We start from the raw sequence: 20915 nt of genomic DNA, 5'->3' as shown, positions 1-20915 counted from the left end.
GATTTGAGAGTAAAAGGCAGAAGGACACATACTGACCGTATGGCTTGATACCGACTCGGTCAGCAGTAACGTGGTTGTAACTTTGCATCACAGTGGTGTTAGACAGGAAACTATATTTAATTTACTAGCTTGTTAGATGAAGAATTAACACCAAACATAAATGGGCAATTGGAACAACTGGTGTTCTCTTTTGAGGGATTTCTTTGGATAAAAGGACCCAGCTTAGCTTTTTCAGACAAGCAGGGCTAAAGGACAAACAGCAATCTACACACAGACATCTAAATATAAGTGACCTGTAAACCAAGCATTTCTAAAAATTAGCCTACTCCTTTAAGCGTTTTAATATAAACACGTTTCTCTGTGGAGGCAACAAATTCAAATTTTATCCTGACAAGTAAAAAATAAGAACTAAACTCCTATAATAATTTCATTATTTTAGAGGTGTAATGAGGTGAGCTGGTAGGGCTGTGATCAGGTGGTAGGCTTTGGACCTCCCAGAGCAGGATCAAAACCACTGTTTCTAGCCTGGTCTAAACTTCCTGTGCAGGTTCAAATTTTATTCCAAAGATGTTGATGGTTAACTTTAAGCTGGGAGACTTTCTGATGGATCAAACACTGCCTCTTTGCATTTTGTGGGACCACTCACACTTCGTTAGTTTAGACCTTTTAGACTTCTCAGTTCCTTCTGTTCCATGAGATGTAACCACTTGTTGAAGTGGTGGTGCTTGCTGCAGCCAGACCTTTCTTAGTTGGTTTTGACACAGGTTCCTGCACAGACCCCTCCTTGGGCTGTATTCTCTTGGAAGGGCACTTCTGCTATCTCCATAACATCTCGCAAATCTGTGGCATTGCTAGGCACTTTCAGGATACCAAAGCCAGGCTCACAACAAGTTGTATAGACATTTTTTTGTGTTCTTCACTTTGTCCATTGAGGGCAAAAGAAGATCTGACTGGGAGTTCTGGACCTGCTGGAGATACGGGGAAAGCCTATAGAGAGATTCTTGAAGCACCATTTTCAATAGCTCAGTATGTTGCAAAGGGTGTTTTTATTAGAAAGCAGCTAGTTTAGTAACCAGAGTCCTTGGTCATGCCTCAACTCACTGCTCTGCTTCTGCACACCCATTGCCATTTTGGGACAGCTACTTCTGGCTGCAAGAGCCATCTTAGAATCATAGAATCTTTAAGATTGGAAAAGACCTCCAAGATCATCAGGTCCAACCATCAACATAACTCCACCATGTCCACTAAATCTTGTACATTCTTGACACCTTTTTTCCAACCAAGGCAACCCTGAACCAGTGCCAGTCCATATGCTGGCTCATGCTCTTGTACAACCTCCTCCCACTCCCTATTTGGCAAAGGGAGCAAGTATATCTGCTAAAATGACCTGCTATGGCTGAGCTGGTGATGGTGATTCTTAAACACCCCTAAAGAAGGGTTAAGCAACTATCCTGCTGTGGTGAAAACAATGGCCACCTTTGTTTTCTCAATGAAGCCTATATGCACTTCTGAAGCCAGACTTTCAAAGACATCCTTCTGTACCCCAACCAAGAAGATGACTTATCCAAAGCTGTCTAAGAAGGGGAGCAAGAAGAGACATTGAGGTATGAGTCAGCACAGTAAAAGTGCTGGTTTGAAGTGGATGGACTATTACAAAGCTGTAATGGCTTGCAGTTACAGAGCAAGTGCATTCCGCATTGATTTGTCACAGAGACATGTAAGCGCAAAGCAGAACAGGTACTAGGAACTAGTGTCGATGTTCCAAAGTCTGTGAAGCATCTGCCTTCTCCTCAGGATCTGCATACAACTATTCCATGTGTCCAGTTCCAGTCCTAACAATCTTGTTCCATGCTTTCCTCGTAATTGTACCAGCTTTGTGCTCAGCAGTCACTAGGGACCAGCTCCCTGGAGCAACAGCCATCTGCAAGAGGTCCTTCATGACCATAAGCATGAGTAGGGTTGGGATCTGGTGCATCATTGTAACTGGAAGCTAGTTACCTCCCCTTCAGCTTGCTCAGCTGAAGCTCAGCTTGCAAATTGTCCAGTTGAGTTTTGAATATCGTCATGGATAGGAGAGTTCACAACCTCTTTGCCACAATAGGTTGCCCTCCCTCACTGTGAAGAATTCCAGCCTGCCCCCTTATATCTACTTGGAATTTGCCATGTTGCAACTTGATTGTTTGCCTCCTGTCATTTTGTTGTGCACCTCCAAAAAGAGCCTGGCTCCATCTTCTCTCTTCCAGCCTACTGGGTAGCTGAAGACACAATTAGATTGTCCAGTAGCTTTCTCTTCTTCAGGCTGAACAAACCCAGCTCTCTCGGTGTCTCCTTGTTTGTAACATACTCCAGCTCCCTGTTCTTTTGCTCATCCTCTGTTGAGCTCATTGCAGTTTGTATCATTCTTGCGGTGCAGTGCCCCGGACTGTGCACAGTACTCCATAGGCAGTCTCACAACTGCCAAATAGGGGTGAGGCCAGTAATCACTTCCCTTGACCTTCTGGCTATGCTGTTACTAATGCGGACCAGTATATGATGTGCTTTCATTGCTGCAATAGGAATTGCTCACTCATGTCCATCCTTGTTCACTGGGACCTCCAAGACTTCATCTGCAAAGCAGCGGTCTACCCAGTCAGCTCCTGGCTGTTGTTTGGAGTTATTCTACCCAAGGCGGAGGACTCTGCATTTGCCTTTGTTGAATTTGAAGACAGTTAGGTTGGCCCATTTCTCCAGCCTGTCAAAATTCTGCTGAATGACAGCCTTGACCTTGAGTGTGTCAGTCACTCTCCTCAATTTGATGTCATCCACCGGTATCACCTGCTGATATTTATTTGCCTTGACAAGGAACATATATTGTTATTGGCATGTTGAGGTTCAGCACAGCTGATACCATCCTTGGCAGTGGGATCTGAGATGGATCCATGTTGTTGCAGCTGCTAGTACTTCTTCTGCCCCATAGAACTGCCCTTGCTTCTGGCACTATGGTTGCCCAGGTGCAATGCTGAGACCGTGGTTCCTTTGCAGATCTGAGACACAAACTGTGAAGTGCAGCAGTGCTGCCTCAGAGGCACTGCCTGGTCCCCCAGGCAGAAGGCTGGGCTGCACAAAATACTCTCAGAGTGCAGCTGTGCTGGCATCCCAGAGTCCGGAAGCAGTGATTTTGACACAGTGCATGTTCATGGTTAGCAGTGGTACAAAGCCAAGGTACTATCTCTAATTTAAAATAGCTGCTTAAAATTTAGCCATGTCTTGCACTAGATCAAGCCTCTTATGCCAGATCGTCTCTCAGTATAAACTGCTTATTGAACCGCACTCTGAAAATGATGCCTTCTCATTAAATATGTTAAGCTTTATTTTTCACATAAACAACTGGACTGATGATCATATTTTATACAAATAGGAAGCTGTTTGATATTGTGATTACTTTTTATTTTCTTGAGGTACCTTTTTGGTTAGCATGAAATGTATTCAAACTTAAAAATATATCTGCTTCAGATTAGTGAAGGTGAGTACTGAGTGACACCTGTTTGGTGTCACCTGCAAAGCACCACAGCCTTCTGGAGAACTGCCCTGATACAGAAGAGTTACTCTGTTAAAATATTTGAGGTCCAAACTGAGAAAAAAATTAAAAATCTACAGAAGACCATTCCTGTTGCCTCTTCTGCAGTTTATGGGGTGATCTGGAAGGTGTCAGCAGTGCTAAGTGTAGGACAAAATGTTGTTAGGCCAGCTCCTTGCACCAGCAGTTCCTTCCTAGCTGTAGTTGCAACAATGATCTGGCTGGCTTGAAAGAAATGAGGACAGTCCTCAGAACCAGCAGTTGGTGACAGCTAAGTTGGTGACAGGCCCTCATCTCTTTGCCAGCTGTAAAATGGCACAAGTCATTTCAGCCCAATGACTGTAATTTTATATTCAGTGGGAGGGAAAAAAGCCTTCTATACCTGCAGATATTAACGCTTCTAAATTGATGTAAAAACATAAACCCTAGATGAGAAGTGAAGCCCTTCACTGATGTGGTCTTTAGGATGCTGCAGTCCATAAGAGCTGCTGCAAATTGAATACCTTTGATTCTGATTACTCTTCATAGCTATTCTACATGCTCTTATTGCTGCCCATTCACACATATCCAACACTCCATCTGCTCTTTGTGTTCTATTTTCCATTTATTTTTCCGTCTCACCCTATGAAATTCGCAGCACCGGATTTAAAGAGCTTTTCAGTAAGAATGTATGAGTTATCAAATGTCATATACAGGGCTTCTTTCTGTATAGTTTTTTGCCTTATACAATTTATGTCCATTGTAATGGATTTGTTGTGCGGTCTGTATGACTTAGTGATCTCTTTCCATGCTAATGTATTTTGGTAAGCTAAAATGAAGTTTTAGAAGTTCCTAGAAAAATCAGTTTACATCACTTAAGGGAACGAGTGATCAGACATCCCATGTAACATCAAGAGCTGAAGAAATTCAAGGTAAAGGGGACTGTGACATGGTATGTCAGTGCCTGCTGGATTAGTGGGAGGAGGGACTTAAGGGGCTTTCCCCTTAAGTCTAGTTTAGTTTGTACAGTACTAAATGCAGCCACACAGCTGTGCAGCTTCCTCTCTGTGTTGCATCATGTGAACTGTCTAATAAATGGAGCCTTTAAAAAACTCATTGGAGGAATCTCAGGGCTTGAAAATTTATGTCCTAAGAATTGTGAAATAAAATAGACAAGAAGCGCCCATGCTGAACTGTATTTTCTGTTTAGGTAAAAACATTCTGAAAGAAAAGTTGGATAGTTGAATCTAGCCATTTATATTCCTATAGCATGGTTTAAATCCAATGGATACTCCCAATAGGAATAAACTTCTCAGAGGGAATCTGCATTCTGATCACTTTTCCCCTCAGAAGGGATTGCCAAGCAAGTGTACTGAATAGCTACCGTAACAAACTGGAAAATTCAAACCAGGAAAAGTGGAAGCTGGCTGGGTTTAATGACTAGTTTCAACTTTAAAATAGCAAAAATCTGAGAGCTGTCCTGCTTAGAAATCAGAGGATCGGACTCAGTAGGAGGAAGGTTGATCAATTTGTGTGCAGAATACACCTCTTTTGGTGTATAAGATACATAGTTTCAGAGTAATTTCAGAAGAGTGTTTATGCAGCTAAGCTGTAAAAGACTCTAAGTTTGACAGACTGTAGTAGTTTGACTACTGTAGTACTGAAAAATCAGCGGGTTAAAAAAGTCAGTGTGCTGAGCCAAGAATTAATAGAAGTCAGCTTAGTTTTTATCTAGTAACCCAAGGGAAACTGACCTCACCTTGAAAACACTAACAAAATATGTCATGGAAGTATAAAGGGAAATTTATGTATGTTTTGCTACTTTCGTGAAGGTTTTGAGAAGTTTCGGCATGCATCAGATATGCATCGCTGAAAAATGTATTGATGACTCACTAAATCCAGAGTTTAGAAAACACTGTGAGAGAGAAAGCAGTATTGTGAGCAGATAGTGAAACATCATAGTGCATCATCAAGGTACACTTTGTCTGTGAAAGCATTTGGTATTAAGTAGAAAGCATAACAAATGACAGTTTGGAATCTTCTAAATGGCATCCGAGTTAATGGAGCAAGAACAATATAATGTCAGTTAGCAATCTTTCTCCAAGAGTCTGATTAAGAGAAGACCTTCAGAGCTTGATGAATACTTTGAAAAAAAATTATGATAAATGTTAAAACCCCAAAAGTGCTAAGAATAGCCATAGCAAGAGACAGAGTTGATGACTAATTTGTTTTAACAACCAAGCACTCCGTCAAAACTACCAGTATTCTAGCAATTTGCTGTAGTACTGGCTTCACTGTGGTTCCTGGTGCTCCAGTTGCCACCCTTTACTGCTTCATTGTGTTGTGCACTTCTGTGAGGAACAGAAGAATAGCTCTCTTTCTAGACAAAAGTATGGTGTGATAGGATAATAGTTTCCTCCCTTCTCCTTTCTTTAGGATACAAGGACCACATGGCATGGAAACCACATTCTTCTTTTCCTTACTCAGAGGTGTACTCCAGCGATTGCTGTAATCCCTGTGCACAAGGAGAGCTTGAGAAACCCCCAGTGATCCTCATGACTAACAAAAATCAGTAAGGCTTAATTCTCATTTCAGTAGTTGGTTTTTATCCTTGTCATGTATTGTACTATTACTCCTGCTTCTGGCTTCACTCTGCAGTCTTTTTGTCTCCCTTTTTACTATTCTTCCTCCTCCACTCCCTTTTTTTTTTTTTTTTGTTTTACTCTTTCTCCTTGAAGAAAAATGCATGCCCCATGTCTTGGACAAGTCATGCAGGTGCAAAAGAATGACCCAGAGGCTGGAGAAAACTACTGATCCTGTTCAGCCGTGCCAGGAGATGATCCTGTGATTGGCTTCTTTTGCTTCTGACACAATTTTCAGTGGGTGGACAAGCAATAGAAGGGAAGTGGATAGGGTTTTAGATTTATTAGATGAAGGAAGGAAGATGGTCTAAAATAAAACATTAAAAAGCCCTTACAGAAATTAATTGCTATTTCCAATATTATTCATGATAGAGAGGAGCAAATGTGCACATTCACCAGAGATTGTTCAAGATGTGATGGATGGTTAACCATCTTGCTCAATTGTAAAAACCCGACACTTAAAAAAGATACAGAAATGAATCACAGTGCACTGTAAATTTGAAACAAGAGATGAATATTTAAAGTCAGTTGAATAGTCAAAACCACAAATGAGGAACTGTTGAGAACGATGTGTTTAGAGAACAGCTGCTTGAAGTAAGAGCTTAACTATTGTGTATGTGCAATACATTGCCTGACAATCACCAAATTACTCTTAGTTCTAGTAAAATAAAGAAAAAGCAGCAATAGAAAAAATATCAGATGTATTGCTAGGCATAATCAGGTTCAGAGAATACACGACATTTTACATCTTTCTCAGAGTTTATAAGGATGGGAGGTGGTGATCTGCAATTACTGGTTTGGAGATGTCAGTTCAAAGAGATGAGAAAAAGACTTAGGAGTTGGTGTGGGGCAAAATGTGAAGGGAGTCATTATCAAGGTGACAGTAAACAATTAAAATAAAGGGTTATTAAAGTGCAGTGAGATGCAAAATAATACATCTATTCCTGGGGGAAAAAAATATAAGTAAGTTTTTAAAAAATTTTATTTACATTAGTGTTCCTCATTACGTGTGACTGGAATGTGGAGGAGATTTTTTACTTTGAAAAGCACAAATACTGTGCTTCAGAACAATAATTTTATTTCTTCGCTGTCTGCTATTTTGCAAGATAATGATCTTTCCGAATTTCAAGTTTGCAATTGCATTGGCTCCCTCTGGTGGCATTCAGAAATGTTCTACTTTCTAGTCAGGTAAAATTACTGATTCAAAATTAGTTTACTAGCAGAAATGGAGGTTATTATTTTACGTTGCCTGTTGTATTAAACAGAGGAGAAAAAAATAATCATATCTCATATCTCTTAAATCCATTTCATCTTACGCAAAACCAGCCCCTAAAATGAAGTTCTAGCAATCTGGGTCAAAATGTCTGGAGAATGCATCACTCGTTTCCCCTCCCTCACATTCTCTTAGCTGAATTCATGGATAGCATTTTGCTATTATGTATTTGGAAAAGAGAGGAGTTACAACAGTGTCTTAACTATGGGACTGGCTTGTTTCACTTGGCAGCAAAAATCAATCAGTCTCTTACAGAAAGTTCTAATAGGAAAATTTCCATTTTGAGATTAAGGCACTTGACAGCTGTTGCCACTTGCATCCTAAGAGTTTTGCCAGAGCTAAACCAGATGTGCAGTTAATGCCTGGGGTTTTTTTTCCCATTTGTTACTAATAATGGATTTAGAAAAGAGAGGAAAGAAAGTATAAAGAAGAGCAGGAAATGGGGAAGCAGTTAGATCATTTCCCCTATTTATGTATGTGGGAAGGACCCATCTTTTGGGGATCTTGCAAAGGATGAAACTAACCCTTTCAGCTAGAGTTGAGTGACTCTGCAGTTGCCCATTCTCAGTGTAGCAAGACTGACAGAGGAAGAAAATTATTAAGATTGCATCACTGGTGCATCTCAGTACCCCATCTCTGCAGTGTAACTCCTCATTACCGAACGTGGTAGGTCTCCCAAATCAATGAATGCTCCTGTCCCTTCTTTTACGTGGTAACAGAGTTCAAGTACTCTTCCCTGGAACCAGAGAGGAACCATATGTTTTAATTTAACTCCTCTGTATGAACATTCCTAGGTCAATACATTGATATACTTTTAATTATAGCATTTCAGAAACTATGAAAAGAAGAAGACAGGAAAAAGTAGTTTTTCTGTAGATTGACTACTTGTATTGGAAGAAATTATGTAGGCTCTTCTGTTTAAATAGATGAGGGGAGCATGATCTTTTCTGATACATTTTACAAAAAGTAAAAAGGGAAATGCTAAAGGTATTTTTTAGAACCAGTTTTCTAAATGGGAGGAAGACTAAGCTTTTTGAAAGGATTTCAGTGCTAAATACCAATAATATTTCACACTTCTGAGAAAATTCAGCTCAAGATATCAAATTTTTGCCGAGTTTGACATGGGCAAAATCCTGATCCTACAAACTCTTCTGCCTAAGCAAGAGAATTTAAACAAACTTATCAGGTAACTTTTAAATTAACTTATTGGGATACTGAGTCTGAAATTTCAGCTTTTCAGAATTATTTCACACAGCTAATTTCAGGTTTTCAAAAAACCGCCAAACAAACAATATTATGAGTGAGAGCTGCACATCTGTAATAGAATATATATATATTTGTCTATGACAGAATGAAGAATTCTCTATGATTCACCTACTAGTATATTTAAGTATAATAGCCTGGCATTCTTAAGGCCTATTTAACATCATTCTGCACACCTGCAAGTTCTTGGAACGGTGCTTTAACCTGTAAGACACACAGAAGCAGATAAGGAATATATTGCATGTGTCAGCATATTATTCTAAAACATTTAGTATGAACTTTAGTATTTCTAAATCACATTTCTTCATGTGAGGAAGTCCTGTATTATTCAGCAAGTTCTTTACCTGACATTTCCACACTGTGTGTTTGTTTTACATCTACGAAACCAACTACTTTTGGAATGCCTTTTTGTTTTCAAAATCAATTGAATCAGCAATAAGTTACCAAATTTTAAATAAATCTAGCTCCTGAGTCTAGAAAGAATGTAAGAAGTTTTAGCCATGTTTAAAATGATTGAAACAGTACATTAGGAAGGGAAAGTCATTCATAACTCTACATCATATGATTAAAAGCTGAGCTTGACTATTTATAGCTAAGCACTGTCAAGAGCAATATGTGTTGATGAGAGAACCTGACTGTTAGTACATTCCTAGATTAGGTGCATGTTAATGAGGCCTCTACAGTGCAGGAAAAGGAATAAAGAGTGAAGATAGTATTTAGAAGCCAGCAAACATGCTTAAACTGCTTAGATACACAAAATGGTAAAATCAGAGGCAAAAGGAGCTAAAGTAGGTCAAATTTTCACTTTCTAAATATTTGTAAAACAACTCTGCTTCCTATAGAGACTTAAAAATATAGACTCATAATGTTTTAAAAATTTACTTCTAACAAATAATTATATTAGTATTTTTGAATAGTAGTTATTTAAAATTAATAAATACCCCCGTTAGATAAATAATGATTAATGCATTTAGAGTGTGTATTTTCCTGAATGCATTTTTTTAAACAAAAGAGAGAAAGAAAACACTTTGCAGAGGGGCTCCATTCCAATACAATGCTGAAACCAACCTTTTGAGTTTTACTTCTGTCTTAACCTGGTTTATATTAAGGATAATTTCAGGATAATTGGCAAGCACCAAGGCATTTGACTCTTAGGGGTGTGCCAATCCTTAAACCTGGGTATGGAATCACTTTTACAGTGCCCATCATCTGGTACAATTCCCTAGAAGATTTCAAAGTTGATGGGGTGCAGCTTTGTGAGACTATTTAGATCAGTCTAGGAATCTGAACAAAAGATGTATATTTGGGGCAGAAGAGATATCAGAAGATAGATTGATGGATTGATCAATCAATCTTCTGGTCATCACTTTTATTCAGAAAAAAAATCCTTAGTATGCAGAGAGTTCCTAAATTCTAACCATCCCTGTAGAGTAGCATTGTATTTTCATAGGATGAAAGATTAAAATACCAAATTTATACATTTTTTTTTTTTAGGTAAATGGATTGTGGATATCCTATTACAGCACTCATTCTTATCATATGCTACCTCCTATAACTGCAGAGTGTAGCAATCTGTTTTCCCTATATTTGGAAGTGAAAGAACAACTGTACTCAAAAATGGACACTACAGGGCCAATTAATAATATCCCTGTTCTCTTAACTGGAGACATGCTTGTGTGTAAAGTTTAGATCTAGATCTGAGTTTGCCTACAGTTTAGGGAGGGACAGAGGAGCACTGCAGTTCTGCAGACTGGATGCAAAACTTCAGCTGAGATATTTGGGAGAAGGATGTTGTGGATAGATACATATCTCAAATTTGAATCATTGTGTTTCAGGATGCATTCAGAATTTGGGTGTTGCCTTGTGCTAGTTCCATATTTAAACTTCCTCTGTGGTAAAACAATTACTTAGTTTGAGATTTTGGTGAATGAAATAGAGAGAAATCATAGCTTTTGGAAAGGCAAGGTAGTGAAAGCTATGTTTATAGACAGAAAAATATGCACAGAACTTACGGAAAGAGGATATCAAATTTGGAAGGCTATGACTACAGTTTCTGCAGCTCATAAACCACAACATTTCCTTCATGTGTTCAAACGATACAGCCAAGAGATAGCCATTGTGCAGTGTGCTCTCTCCCTGCGCCAGGTCACTTTCTGAAAAGGGAAAACAGCATGAAGTTACACATCAAGAACAGCAGTTTCATGGCTAGTCCTAAATGATTGGATATAGTACAAAGAAAGGATGGGGACCAACAACAGGAGGCATGCCACGCACACCATCAAAAGTTTAACTGGTCAGAGATCTGAGCAGCTCGGCAGGCTCTTGTGCCTACATTCATCTTTTCCCTCTGCGTGCATGTAACAGCGATGCCCAAATCGCAATCACTTATGTCCTAGCTCCTAACTGCAATACTTAATGAGAATACTGTGAACACTCCTTCCCTATAGAGTCAGTAGACAGACAGAGACAGCACTTCAGTGTTAGGCCAGTAGAGTGTTATTCTGGCCTGCCTACAGTATCCAAAGTTAGGTGGCATAAAGGTAAACTCGTTTGACTGGGAAATTGTTGTTACTGCTTGTTTCATATACTTCTCCTTGTCCCAAGGAGTTACTTCCTAAAGTTTATGATTTCAGCAACACAGAAATATGATCTACTCTGACTCATTTTTTTTCTTTCATTAAGTTTGTCTACAGGAAGATGGTTATACACAAAAGCTTTAATTTATATTCTTGGTATTTTCATAGAATCATAGAATGGTTAGGGTTGGAAGGGATCTTCAAAGGTCACCTAGTCCAACTCCTCTGCAAGGAGCAGGGACATCTCCAATCAGATCAGGTTGCTCAGAGCCTCATCCAACCTGGCCTTGAATGTTTCCAGGGATGGGGCATCAACCCCCTATTTTATTACTAAAGAGATGGTTACACTGGGAATGAAGATTGTTTTATATTGAAATGTGTTTCCTTAGGTAATTTAATTGATAGTTTTAGTGCTACTACAAGGCAACTCCCAAGAAAAGGGAATATTTTAACTTAATATACTATGTATAAATACCTTCCAAGCCTGTATGGTAATTGCTCCTCATTATATCTGAAGCAATATTCTTTTGGCAGAAACTTAATCCGTTGGGCAAGCAAAGGCTCTGGTATTCACTTACTGAGTTATTGTCTTAATTCTTTGTGTCTGGGTGATCACAGAGATCGTTATTAATAATAGATTGTAAATGAAGGATAAGAGGGTCTATTCATCAAAGACATTATCCAAAGGACACACAAGCTGGATTGCTGGACTGAGTGTTTAATGCAAGTGATAGAGTCATTTGTACAGCAGATGCCTAATAGCAGCTGCTGAAGAGTCACTGAACTGTGTTGTTCTCAGAAAGATGTATGTATTTCACCATCTTTGCAAACTGTAAAAATAAATATATAGGGTATAAATATATTTTCATAGATGAGACTGCTTTCAAGTAACTAAAGATGTGAGATGATTTAATTTCATTATATGATTAGTTATTCCTTGCTTTCTAAATGCAGATGAACTGGAAAAGACAAAAAGTTTGTAGCAGAAGATAACATAAGAAAGACTGTAAAAGGTTTTGAAAGTATTGGTATTACAAAGAGTTCTTCTGTCATGCATCTAGTTGACATAGCTGTGGCTTCTACATTTTTCTAAAGGGAAGAGGTTTCTCATCCTCTTTTGAAGTCCCTTAAAGTAGTTAACCTTTTAAATACCCACTATTTGCTTTTCTACAGCCTGCAGCTGTCAGACAGCTGGCATGCTGCAGGAGTACCCCATTTACAACATTTCTTTAAGTTGTCCTGTAAACCATTTCTCATTTTCCTAGAGATCCACATACCATGGATGTATTGGTCATGGTACTGGAGAGAGCTGAGGTGCTGGACATGGTTCCAGGTCATAAGCATGTCTCTGCAACTTGTCCCTCTCTCTCTGTAGCTAAGAGATCTGAAATGGAGAGTTTCTCTTAGCCTTCTGTCAGCCACTGAAGGAGAAAACACCCAGACTAAAGAAGCAGCATCATCATTACATCTGCTGAAACTAGCACAGAGTTAGTCAATGGCTAATAGCAGGCAAAAAGTTCAGAGAAACCAAGGACGTCAGGACGGGGGTCTAACATACACTGCTAGTTAAACTATCCAGCCACTCCCCTTGCATGAATCCTGCTGGGTCTGAGTGATTGTGTATTTTTCTGATGTAGATTCCTGGTCTTCAAGTATAACTGATGACATTATTTTCATAGGAGACAGAGAGATTAAGAAAGGAGTGATTTAAGAACATGTAAGTTTCAGTTATTTCTAAGCAGTGCTATTGCAGAATATTAACTTGAAAGAGAGACTGAGGAGATCTGAGACCCGAGTGTCAGAAGTCAAAGATGTGAATGAAATACACTCAACTTGTCATTAAATGTGAATGTCTCCATCAGGCAACAACAGGGAGTCTTCTGCCAACACTATTTCAGACTACATTGTCTTAAAATGTCTCTTTTTTCTTCCCCCCGTTCTATAAATTGCAAAAATAAAAGATATTATCTCTCATTACAAACCATGACACCTGAGGCCTCATAAGAAAATTCTCCATGACTGAAATATTAAGTACATTTTGTGAAATTGATTCTGTTGCTAGCTGTTGATTTTGAATTGTATCACCACAGTACTTCTGAAATAAAAACATTAGGGCAGTAGTTCTCTGCAAATATGAACTTAAACTCCCCAAATCTTCTGCATCATCTTCCTGACATATTTGGAAGAGGCTAAGCTGATGGTAATGAGAAGAAAGAGGTGTATGAACCAGAGTAATGACAAAAAACATTGACAAATGGCTTCTAGTCAGAGCTCCTGAGGGGTTACTACACAGTTGAAGTGTTAGTCCATGATACTGAAATAAACATCACAAGACTGAAGTGATCAGAAAATACAGAGGCTTGCTTGTTTCCTTAAGAACAATGAGCTCAGTGTCTCCTCAAGTGATTTTACTAATTTTTTTTGAGACAATGTAGTTCTTGGTGCAGGACACCATCTACTTACAATACTAGAAATCTGCAGAAAAACGTAGCAAAATACGTCAATCCTCAGAAAAACAGTTGCATCATCCTGCTGTGCCCCCTTGTATACACAACCGATAGGAGTCCCAAAGGTAACAATTACATAGGAATATCTCTACGTCTAAACTCTTCTCTCAGTCCCATGGCTTTTCTTTTGTGCTCTTTTTCTATCTACGTCCTCAGATTGCATTTCTAGAGTTGTAGAGGAGACAGAGAGCATCCTCATCAAGTTTGTGGATCACACCAGATTGAGGGGGCTGTTTGATGCACTTCAGATCAGGGCTGCTGTTCTGACAGGCTGGCGGGATTGACGAACAGGAACCTTATGAACTTCAACAAGGACAAGTGCAAAGTCCTATATGTGAGAAGAATAAGCCACTGGCAACGATATAAGCTAGGGGCTTCAGTCTAAGAGGAGCTCTGTACAAAAGAACCTGAAGGTACTGGCTGTCAGAAAGCTGAACATAAGCCAGTGGTGTGCCCTGGAATCAGAGAAAGCATGCTGAGCTGTATTAACAGCAGCACAGTTTGTAGACTGAAGAATGTGTTTATCTCCCTCTACCAGCCTTTGTTAGATCACACCTAGATACTATATGTTCTGGGCTCCTCAAAGCAAAAGACATCAATAAACTGGAGCAAAGTCAGCTAATGGCCACCATGGCAATTAGGCTGGAGGGCCTGCCCTATGAGTGGAAGCTAAAGGAACGGGGCTTGTTCAGCCTGGAGAAAAGATGGTTTCGAGGACCTAAGAGCAGCCTTCCCAGCTCCTACAAGGAGGTGATTGAGCAGGTGCAGCCAGGATCTTCATAGCAGTGGATGATGGAAGCCAGGAGACAAAGGCTATAAAGTGAAATAAGAGGGGTTAAGACTGGCTCTAAGGAAAGCCGTTTTCCCCATGAAGACAAACAAGAAGCAGAACAGGAGCCCAGAGAGGCTGTGCAGTCACCATCCTTGGACATTTGCAAGATCTGACTGAATAAACCCCAGAGCAACTTGGTCTGATCTCATAGCTGCCTCTGGTTTGATCAGAACATTGGACTAGAGACATCCTGAAGGTCCCTTCCAACCTGCATTATCCTCTGATCCTATGAAATTAATTCTGAAAACTTTCCTCTCCTCTCCCTTCCTTGGGTGAACCTTGAAAAGGGTTTAAGGGGGTGAGAAGAGAGGTATGGCATAGGAAGAAATTAATGTTTTATTTCACTAAATTACATAAAAATCTTATCACTAGGAAAAGAGAGGTATAAGTAGCAGAAGCCACAGGAAGAAAAAGTAAGGGACAAAGCATTTTGTAACAGAGGCTGTAAACAGTTATTCATGTGAGCAAGGACTGATAGACAGTCCTGATTAGTGTACAGTTGTAATGAGACTTCATGCTTTACAAGATCAAAATAGTAAAGTGCTCCATTATGGCAATTATCTTTCAAAGGGTGAAAGCACAACAGCTGAAGTTGCTAAAATACTTCTGTGTTCATCAGCCTCATTATGCTGCAAATGTGTTATAGGGCACTATATGCTAATGTTGTACCTGACAAACAGAAAATGGTAATGGAAATGCTAGAAAGACAAATTATAAGGAAGCCAATCCATGTCCAAGCCATTACAAATTGAAGTACATGTTCAGCCTACAAATACTTAGTGGTGGGTCTGTGGTCAACTTCCAAACCCCTTTCATCTGATCCAAGTTATAAGGAGACTGAGGTCATGCAGCATCTTTCTTGTGACACGATATATTAATAATATTCTACTCAGAGCCAAGATTGAACAATTTTTATTTTTAACTTAGGGAACCAGACGTCTCTTCATTTGATTTTGAAGTTTATTGGAAGGCAAATAAATGATCAAGCATTGTCAAGCGTTCTCTGGTGAAAAGCTTTTTGTAATAAAGATTTATAAACAGAAAGATCCAAATAACTTGGATTGAACTAAACTGCAGCATTTTAACAAGAAAACTTAGTAATGTCACCTGTGTACAGGGATGTAGGTCCCTGCTTTCTATCATAAATATGCCTTAAGCTTTTGAACATAATTATTTTTTAAATGTTACATTTTTAATATAACTTTTTTTTTCCAAGTAATTACTTTCGGTTCTGGTCAGGAAAAAGCCTTTAACTGCTGCCAGTGGATTCAGAGATGTTTTAAGAATTCCACCATTCCCTTGTGTGGCTGAGTCAGGATTTCAATATTCACCCACGTGTCTGGGGAGAACAGAAGGTATGTATAGATCTTTACCAGCATGGAATACATTCCCTCCAGTGGTACTAGTTGGTACTAGTTAACAAGTGGTACTAGTTAACAAGCTGTAGGGAGGAAGGACTATTCCCCAGTTCTTTCTCAAGTCCTTCCAGGCAACTCCCTCCAAAGCTCTAGAGTCCTTCAACACTTATATTCAGAAGATCTAAGGGTTCTAATTATAACCAGTTCTTCACCACTGACATGGATGATGAAGAGAAGAAAATGAGATCTCAGTGTGTTTCTTCTGTTTTTTATTCACCTGCAGCGAGTGTCAGAGAGATAACTGGCTTATATTCATTGCATATGGCACCACTGTCTCAGGATACTAGGAAAAAGTTATATGAGCGGCTGATTTGTGTAACCAATTTGTTCTAAATTTGGAGCTCATTTCTAGATTAAAGCCTCAGAACACAGATCTGCATGTACAGTCTCTCTGGAGTTATTACATTTATGTCAAGAATTAAGCCTGTGTAATGCTCTTGTTCAGGAAAAACTACACAGTAGCTGGAGAGGAATAAAAACACAACAGGATAGAAGTGCATGCATACTAATAGGAAAAAAAACCAAAGAAGCAAAAAGGAATCAATTGCTTGTGAGGTTAAGGGAATGGGGCTCTATTAAACTAAACCCAGCTGGCCTGGGAAGAGAAAAATAGGATAAATAAAAATATGTAGGAAAGAAGCATTGCCAATTAAGTTTTAATATGATTTGGGCAAGAAATTAGCAATATTTAATAAGAATCTAATTAAACTTGAGTGCATTAACTGACAGGGGCAAAGATATGTAAGGGGGGAGTTCTTAAATAACTAGCACTTATATTTGCTGTTCTCAACAATGTATTTTCTCCAGGGAGAACTTCAAAATATGACACTGTAATTCCAACAGTCCTCCCATTTCCTGAACCAGATTTTCTTCCCTTCTTTGAATTTCTACATGCTTTAATAGCTTCAAAAATGTTGCAGAGGGATAGTTAAATTGTTCAGTAGTTACGCTTGCAGACAGCAGTTAGGAGAGATTTGCAAGCTGGGAAAAAGAAAAACAAAAAGTTCTGAATAAAGAAAGAAAAAATAGCAACAGAGATCAAAGTATGCTTCAGGGCAAGCTCTTCTTTATGTCTGCAGCAGGTGCAGCAAATGATGTAGCTTTGCTGTGCAATGAGGATAAGACAGGCTACTGTGCACAGGGCCTTGGCATATCAGCATCACCTAAGCAGCACATGCTGTGTTGCCATAGCTTACAGGGACTGCAAGAAGATAGTCTTGTGACAAACTTGAGAATGATGAGGGCCAGAGATGCTTAACAAATTCCCTTGAGATTTTTCTAAAGAAAAAATGTCAACAAAGTGACTACTCCAGACTTTAGACCAGTGCAGCTTCTGTGGGTAGGCTGAACTACAGGATGCTTTGGAACACAAAGTTTCCCCTTCTGTCCTTTCCCAGTGTTCATCTGGGAAATTGCACATTAGTGAGTACTAACACTGGCTTAGGCTCCTGAACTTCTCATAATTCATATCCTCTGTCCAGAATGTCCAAATGTGATTTTTGAGCCTTCAGCAGCTGATGAGCTATTGAAGTGAAGTTGCTCTGCTGCTGCTATGTCATGTGGTGAGTTATGGGGTAGCACTGGCAAAGAGTCGGTGCGGTGATCTGAACCCACAGCCACTGGAGTAATGTGGTGGGACAGACAATCCTGGGCCACAGAAGGATTCAGCTATCCATCTAACCCAGCCTCAACTGGCAGGAGGAGGTGGTGGGACCTTGTGGATCTACTGTAACCATCTGTCTGTGAACCAGTGCTGGATGTTCCTTCTCTGTTACAGGGGTGGCTCTTTGCAATATGGAGATTTTGGTATGCTGCTTGTAGGTTCTGAAAAATTGAACACATTGAAAAATGTATATGTATATATAATGTATATAATTCGATTAAGAAAAACTCATTGCCAAATTAAATTGTAATTGCATTTATTTTGAAATTTAAAACAATTGAAAATGTTGAATGATTAGGATGCACTTTGTAGAGTAGACTTTTGCATATTATCCAAACAGAAAATGCGAGCACTCTGACATGTAACCAGTCAGCTTAGCTGCACAACTCAGTTGTGGGATCACAGCAGTTAACAGAAATATTTCAGAGTTTATAAATCTATATTCCAAGCACTGCCCTAGTAGCACTGTCACTATATTCACAGTTGTAGGACCATATATGCCCAACCTACGCTTTTTGAACCAATAGGATGCCAGTGCAGTTTCACATACTGTCAGCATTGGTGTCTGTTGGAGCCAAGGGCTCCAGTGGCTTTAACTGGGCTCCCTGTCCTGTGCAGTTGTATAAAACTGAGGGGAATCAGGATCAGACATTCAGCTGCATTTTTCCTCAGCTTACATCAATGATGTTAAGAATATAATCCACATGTGGCCAGGTGGCATGAACTTTCAAACTTCAAGGTGTCCTTTTAACTGTTTCTAAGACAAGTAGCTTGTCACTGTTTCCCAAATGATACTATATGGGTGAAAACTACTCAAAGAAGGCATACGAAGAAACCATTTTGCTTAAAACAGGAAAGGAAGATAGCTATGAATTTTAGAGTTCACTTTCAGGGTCAAAATAGTGTGATAAAAGCATTTAGAATACAATTTGTGAAGAGAACCCAAGCTGAAGTGTATTCTTTGGAAAACAAGACAAAACATCGTTCTAGCTTATTAGTCAGGCCAGATTGCTGAACGTTTTTCTGTGACTGTAACAGATCCTTTGTCATTAGCAGACGCATATGCACAGTATGAACACCTCAACCTGGAAGATAATTAACGGGAACAGAAAACAACATGGTCCCTCTCTATCATCCCTTCTGGGAGGCATAGGATGCAGTAATATCAACAAGAATTAAGCTAGGGCTTAATCTCAAGCCTCAGGCTCTGGTAGCTTCTGCATTGCTCTATAAATCATCCTTTCTTCTTAGCAGAGCTTGGTTGGGTATTAAGGATGTGTTTATATCTAAGCTTCAAAGTCAGCACTCGCTGATACAATTAACTAATCAACATCCCTCAAAGCTGGAGCTAGTTGTTTATTTTTAGGCAGAACTATTTTTCATCTGAAAGCGCTGATTTATCAAAACTGAAGTGTTTTGTGGGAAGATGTTTTATCAAAAATTGAATAGAGCTATCTGCTGAGGAGGCATGTGTGAGAACGTGCCAGTTTGACTAAGCAAGGGGCAATGGAAAGCTGAGAGCGTGCAGCCCTGCAGCCAGGCATGTGGCTCCTTGCAAGCTCAGCTTCTCTGTTCCCAGTTTTTGAGTATCTCACCTCAGGGCTGCCAGGAGCCAGCAATGGGGAAATCCTCAGTGTTCAGCCCTGAGCTGCCCAGCCACCCTAAATGTTGGTACAGCAAGGCTTGAGGAGGATGAGGGAACTTTGTAGAAAGGTAAAAACACAAAGAGATGTGGACTTTTGAAAACCATGATGTCAGATTTTTTTCGCTGTGACAACTTGAGTTTTCAGTCTGAAAGGGAAAAGGCTTTTCTACATTCTTTCAGTGGAAAAAATTCCTATCTCTAGCCAATAATATCTGCAAATGTATGTATACGGCATTAGCTTCCCATTTCCTAAGCTGTCTCCACAGGGCTTCTTAAACCCTACCTGCTTCAAACATGGAAATATAGGTTCTGAGACACAGCAGCAGGCACCAAGGGAAAATGCTAAGACAGCAGCATAGTATGAACTAGACAACTAGAAATCCCACATTGCAGTTGCACTGCTTGATGAAAGGAGTCTGAGAATGCAGGCATTAGTAGATGCCATTCTCAGGAATTCTGGGGTACGTACAGACCCCTGTCCCACTCCCTCTGGCTCTGGGTTGCTGCATTTAAGACCTGCAGTTTCACCTCATTGTATTTGCCTTTGGACAAAGCACAAACAGAGCATCTGCTCTGTTCCCCTCTAAAGATCTAGAGTCAGAAGCTGTGAAATAACTACTCTCAATTCCCTGAACAAGCTTACTATTGAACTGTCTCCTTTGTTCTTACCCAGGGAGAGTACGCATCTCTCTAATTTTCTTGGCAGCCAAACCACAACCTCCTATTATTCAACATACTCTGAAACTATAAAGCATTGGTTTGAATAGTGGTTTATAGTGAGGAGTTGTATAGAAGAAGAGAGAAACTGACAAAGGCAACTTAAGTACTTGTCTACATAATTACAGTAGTATAATTACACTGCTAAGATAATACTTATATAACTCACCCAGGATGAGTGTCTTTTTTTTTCCCCTGCAGCTCTATACCTCCTTGAAAGCAGCATGATGTTACTCTTGGCTAGACTACAGTATGGTGTTTGCTACAACTTAAAACTTTCAGTATTTAGGTACTCTGATCAGTAAAGAATGAAAATTTGATTGATACAGAATGAATCAGTGCCTCCTCTCAGACTTCTCCTCCTGTCTCTACAAGCACTTTCCATAGCGTTCAGCCCAATCTGTTGGTGTCTATATTCAAGGTGCTTCAGGACCTGGCCCCAGTTTATCTAAAACATCCTAGAAAGTGCCAGGAGGGAGACTGCAATGGGTAACCTCAGGAGAGGAACAAGAAGTAGCAGAAGAGGGCTGTTCACTTTCCTGAGGCTGCTGGCCACTGGTTTACTCTAACCTCATATTGCTTTCCCAGTTACCACACAGTCATATTGAAAAGCCTGTCATGATTATCAGCCATTCCACGGAGTACACTGGGAAATAACATGAATTTTCATTCTTAATTGGCCAAAATATGCCTGCTTGTAAAGTGGCAAATTGAGAAGAAATGTAAGAAAAGTGCACGTGAAGAATTGTAGTTCCCAGTACATGCTCCTGGCTTCTGATAATCCAAAGTTTATGAATTTCTAAAGACAGAGTTTGTGTAGTATTGGTGTTTAAAATGAGATCTT

The 20915-nt window shown here is 39.6% G+C and overlaps 1 long non-coding RNA gene across 1 annotated transcript in view; it reads left to right on the top strand.

Annotated features, from left to right (window-relative positions):
- LOC147602028 (uncharacterized) overlaps window positions 1-20915 on the top strand; it is a 36091-nt gene that overhangs the window by 1378 nt on the left and 13798 nt on the right. Inside the window, exon 2 of the long non-coding RNA XR_015257569.1 lies at window positions 5972-6107. This is a non-coding gene — a long non-coding RNA (uncharacterized LOC147602028). The remainder of the gene's footprint in view (window positions 1-5971; window positions 6108-20915) is intronic.

Source organism: Chlamydotis macqueenii, chromosome 1, assembly GCF_036417535.1.
Source record: "Chlamydotis macqueenii isolate bChlMac1 chromosome 1, bChlMac1.mat, whole genome shotgun sequence".
In the NCBI taxonomy this organism is placed as follows: domain Eukaryota; kingdom Metazoa; phylum Chordata; class Aves; order Otidiformes; family Otididae; genus Chlamydotis; species Chlamydotis macqueenii.
This window is presented reverse-complemented; position numbering and strand designations above follow the sequence as displayed.